The sequence below is a fragment of the Chenopodium album genome, chromosome 4 (assembly GCF_948465745.1).
Source record: "Chenopodium album chromosome 4, dcCheAlbu1.1, whole genome shotgun sequence".
Classification (NCBI taxonomy): Eukaryota; Viridiplantae; Streptophyta; class Magnoliopsida; order Caryophyllales; family Amaranthaceae; genus Chenopodium; species Chenopodium album.
In genome coordinates, this window is record NC_137837.1 from 65,181,690 (window position 1) to 65,187,382 (window position 5,693).

At 35.0% G+C, this 5,693-nt stretch overlaps 1 long non-coding RNA gene across 1 annotated transcript; it reads right to left on the reverse strand.

Annotated features, from left to right (window-relative positions):
• Positions 1–4,451: 4,451 nt before the first annotated feature.
• On the reverse strand, positions 4,452–4,951 carry LOC145627099 (uncharacterized). The gene is made up of 3 exons (XR_014111313.1): positions 4,887–4,951; positions 4,606–4,788; positions 4,452–4,513 (listed from the first exon to the last, which is right to left on the reverse strand). It is a non-coding gene; the product is annotated as an uncharacterized LOC145627099 (long non-coding RNA).
• Positions 4,952–5,693: the final 742 nt, after the last annotated feature.

A 5,693-nucleotide genomic window follows, 5' to 3' on the forward strand; every position in this document is an offset into this window, starting at 1 on the left:
CATTGACAACTTGAGATGCTAAAACAAAAAGAAAATGAAGGGTTCACCTCCTTCTTCAACAAGTGGAGGGAAACTTCCGCTAACATGATCGAAGTCCCTACTGAAAAAGAATCCATGAGGAAGTTCATAAAAAATTTACAAGAAAAGTATTCAAAGCACTTAAAATATCAACACAACTTGAATACTTTCAAGGCCGTCTATGACATAGGCATCGAGATCGAAGATGACCTCGCAAAGCAAAAAGATACTAACAATAGTAACCACAGTGGCTGGAAAGGAAAGAAGAACGACAATCCTTCTTCTTCCGAAAACGCCCACTCTAGTAACAATGTTAGTATTTTTGATCTCTGTGAAGTTTTAGCCATGGATGACCAAGGATCTAAGAAGCAACTAAGGAAATACTTCACCCCCATTGGGATGAGCTACGATGTTACCTTCGACCGACTCCATACTAAGGGACTCATTACTCCCATTGGACCTATTCAAGATCCCGCACCTGAAAAGAGATTGCCTAGTTGGAATCCAGATGCACATTGCAAGTACCATCAAGGTAGAGGTCATACTACTGAGAGCTGTTGGAAGCTAAAAGAGGCTTTCCAACATTTCATCGATAATAACAAGCTTCTCATACCTCCAGCTAGCAAGAAGAGCGAGTGATGATAAAGCTAACAACACAAGGCGAGCTTCAACGACAAGATTTCATGACTTCTTTTTTTCTATTTCTTTTATTTATCCCTTCCCCAATAAGTCTAGCATAGGAACCTTTTTATTCCCCTTAGATTTATTTTGTAGGATCATTCTTTCTTTTCCTTTAATAAAAATGAGCATTTATTTTCTTGCATATGATCATTTCATTACGTCGCATAAAAAAAAAACAATCCATGCCGAACTAAGTGCAAGGTATACCAATGATTTGAGGCACCCCTTGTAGCCACATCATATCATCTTTTACCCTTCAAATATGCAATCCTTTTTTGATAAACCACTTTGAGCCTCATTTAATGATTGACTTTTCTTTCTTCAACCCATATCTACCTAAGCTTGGGATGGGATGGTGTGTAACTTATGCAATTTCAAAAGCTTGATGATTTAAAAAAAAAAAATTAAAATAGAAAAATATAATAAAAGGGCAAGTGTTCCAATGTCTTTGATATGAAAATATCTTTGATATGAACACGTCTCAGATTGCGTTTCTTATCGAGTGCTCGGTACCATGCCTGATAAACATGAATGCTAAGTGAGTGATAGATCGCATGATCGAGATTGCCCACACTTAATAAAATAAAATAAATGCAAAAGCAAAAAAGAAAGAGAGCTAAAAAAGAGTTAAAAGCCTCAAGCATGAAAATATAAAGATTCAAAAGCAAGGTTGCACACCTTGGGGGCTTATCTAGGTTTTTGAGCCTTTATCCCCTTCTTTTTCAAACCTTTAGCCTAACCACATTACAACCCATAAAAGACCTCTTTGAGGTATACACACACTTGTGTGAGGTTCGGCTCACTAGTAGAAAAATACAAAAAGGCAACCCCCAAATGGCACCGGTTCAGGCCAAACCGGTGCCAAAAATCGGCCTAAAAATGGGCGGGTTTTTAGACAAAGAAAATGGCACCGGTTCAGATCAAACCGGTGCCAAAAATACAAATGGCACCGGTTTGAAAAACTGGTGCCATAAGATGTAAAAAAAAAACGGTTCAACAAATAATAAACCCTAAATAAAGTTGACTCACTCCGCCTCTTTTTATATCTTTCCCTCTAATCTCCTTCTCTCTCCTCTCTCCCTTCTTCTCCTCTCCCTTCTCTCTCCTCTCATCTCCCTTATTCATCTTGTCGATGTTTAAAGGTTTTGATGATGAGGAACTTAAGTTACAGCAAACTCATCTCATAAAGACTTTTCAAGTGTTTGTGCAGCCTAGGTGAAATTGATCTTGGAGATGGAAGAAGTAACTAAAGCTGAGAAGACTTGAAGGAGTTCTTTATCAAGAAAGTTATTCAATATAAAAGAAGAGTTCCCTAACAGGAACTGAGTTCCCTCACAGGAACGTTCCTTCACAGGAACTTGAAGATTGCTGACTAAGATCTTTGGAGGAACTTAGTAAGCGTGGAGTCCAAGTAAACCTACCAGAACAAGAGTACAACACAGCAATGTTTTAGTTAAGATTTTATATTCTAGATTCATTGTTAAATATGTTAAGTAGGATATGCATGAAACTTATTAGAAGCGTGACAGTTAGCTTGGCAAATAAATTAAAATCGGAAAAGATAAAAGATAGAAATCGGAAAAAGATTTTCTTTAAATATTTCACTAGTAGAAAAAAAGCATTAGGCAGCGGTTCAAACCCGGTCTAAGGCACCGGTTTGAACTGCTGCCTATTTGAGGGGTGCCAAAAACCTGCTATTTGGCACCGGTTCAAAACCGGTGCCATAGGGTTTAATAGGCACCGGTTAACCGGTGCCATAGGGTAGAATAGGCACCGGTTAACCGGTGCCTTATACTGCTCTCCCGCCATTTTTTTTTGGGTGGTGGATAGTTTAGGCACCGGTTCCTGCCTAACCGGTGCCTTTTGTATAATTTTTTTTTTTGTTTTTTTTTTCCATCGTGCAATAATATTTTTTTAAAAAAAACCTGCAATAATAATAACCTGTAATTCCAGCAATTATATTAAATATAATAATTAATAATTTTATTATTATAATAACTAATAATAATATTATCAATTATTATATACAAAAATAATATTAGATACAAGAATTCAATTATATATATATATATATAGATATAAATATTCCCAAACACAATACAAAAAAAAAAAAAAATAATTTGCTTACATATACAAATAATAGTAAGTACACATATATAATGAATAATAAGTTATATATAGTTCAAAAGTTAACATAAATAATTATTTACAATTACAATGCATGCCATTTACATGTTGAAGGTGATGAAAGACGCCAACATGTCACGAACTTCATTAAGCTCCTTGATTGTCAACGGACCATCATTTTGGACCTTGCAAAACTTGAAATACAAAAACATTATTTTAAAAATAATTAATTAGGCAAAAAATATGTATTTTATCAAATATTACCTATACGACTTCTATATAGCCCATTTACTACATTACTTATCAAATGAACTATTTCTTTCTCATAACATGTCAATATTGGATAGTTGTATGTGTGTAAGCCCTAAAATTGTATAGGAGAGCATTTTGTTAAGGTTTATGACGGTTTTTACCCAAAATGGCCCGAATATGGCCTATATGACCTTACTTTGCCCATTTCCTACATTTCTTATTAAATGAACTTTATTTATCTCATAACATGTCAATATTATCTAGTTATAGGTGTATAAGGAAAGAAATCACATCAAAAGAGCATATTAACACAAAATGGCCCTAATATGGCCCATATGACTTCTATTCAGCCCATTTTCTACCTTTCTTGTGAAATAGCCTTTTTGTTTCTCATAACATGTCATTGTTGGATAATATTAGGTGTCTAAGGCTAGAAATCACATCAATATAGCATTTCAAGAAGTTTAACAACGCATTTTACTCAACATGGCCCAAATAGGGCTTACATGACTTCTATGTAGCCCATTTTCTACATTACTTATCAAATGAACTATTTCTTTCTCATAACATGTCAATGTTGGGTAGTTGTATGTGTGTAAGCCCTAAAATTGTATAGGAGAGCATTTTATTAAGGTTTATGATGCTTTTTACTCAAAATGGCCCGAATATGGCCTATATGACCTTACTTTGCCCATTTCCTACATTTCTTATTAAATGAACTTTATTTATCTCATAACATGTCAATATTATCTAGTTATATGTGTATAAGGAAAGAAATCACATCAAAAGAGCATATTAACACAAAATGGCCCTAACATGGCCCATATGACTTCTATTCAGCCCATTTTCTACCTTTCTTGTGAAATAGCTTTTTTATTTCTCATAACATGCCATTGTTGGGTAATATTAAGTTTCTAAGGCGTGAAATCACATCAATATAGCATTTCATGAAGTTTTAGGACTTACCTCATCAAGCTGTTGAGTGTCCGTACAATGAGTCACAATGTCAAGCATGAATCTCATCACATACAAAGCACAATCAAGTCCATTCTCTTGTTGTGCGCACTAGCATATGACAAAAAAATCACATCAGTGAAACATGCAAAGGAAATGAGCAAATATTCACTACCATAGATTTTCAAGATAATCACAATAATATCATGTAAATTACCAACGGTGTCTTCCATGTTGGACCCTTTGGAGCACGACAATGTAGCTTCTTCATAACACTGTAGTATAAAAAAATACAATCAAATTTGATTAGTCGTATGATTACTAAATTAGTTATTATTAGCAATAATCATCACTATAGGTTGCTATATATATTTACTTTTGCAATATAGACTTCACGAGCCACTTCTCCGATGATCGAGCTGAATCAAGGTGATAAATTGTGTTAGTGGAATTACAAATCACCATGAGGCTCCAATGCTCCCTACATAAGTTCACAATAGACAAGGTAATTAATATTTAGGAGTCAACATATAATGAGGCCAAATCAATTGAATTTGACATGGTTAGACTTACTCTCTATAACATGGGGCGAATATGAACTTGTCTCCCGCACGCGTTGATTCCCTTATACTCTGTTCAACATAGTACAACACGTCATGGGGGTTGCCTATGATTTTAGTAGTGGATAACTGCTCGGGGCATAACCACCCAACTTTACAAGGAGAATCAGTGTCAGTTAAGTGCTCCTGTAGTGCTCTGCGTGCATGAACATTGATTAATTTATCAGATGTAGGATAATCACCATCAATTTGAATAACTTGAAAAAAGTATAGATTATGTGGGCATTGAAGTACCTCATGAATGTTTGAATGAGGGAAATGTTAAGCTTTGCACCACGTAGAAATTCCTTCACATCTTCTTTGTTGATCCATGCAATTGCATCCTCATCATAGTGGAACATTGCCTTAGGAAGTGCAACTTCCATGGGATCGACCAAATGACAATCACGCTTGTGAAGAAAGGTCATGTCAGTAGAGAGCGATTGAAGAACAATGTCTTCAACAAGTGGAGTAGGTGGCATGTATGAACCTTTCGAAGAGTGCAACTTCGACGCTTGTTCACTCTTGGACTGTTGTTCACTTAGCTTCTTCTTAGGTTGATCAATTCTTTTAGGCTTCTCCACCCTCTTTCTCTTTGAAGTTTTGCTTCCATTGGAAATCTGAAATAGTTTGAGAAATAATAAGTTTCAACTCACAATCACTTATAATAGCCAAGTGAGTAGCCATTTCGGATCAAAATGGCTTTTTTTTGATGAATTGGACCCAAAAACTTAGAACTTGGCGATTTTTATGTAATTTGAAATGACAAACACTTATAAATATGTGATTATGAGTTTTTTTGAGATTCAAGGAGTTTATAAGTTGAGAAATGAAGAAAATAGCCAAGTGAGTAGCCATTTCGGGTCAAAATGGCTTTTTTTGATGAATTGGACCCAAAAACTTAGAACTTGGCGATTTTTATGTAATTTCAAATGAAAAACACTTATAAATATGTGATTATGAGTTGTTTTGAGATTCAAGGAGTTTATAAGTTGAGAAATGAAGAAAATAGCCAAGTGAGTAGCCATTTCGGGTCAAAATGGCTTTTTTTGATGAATTGGA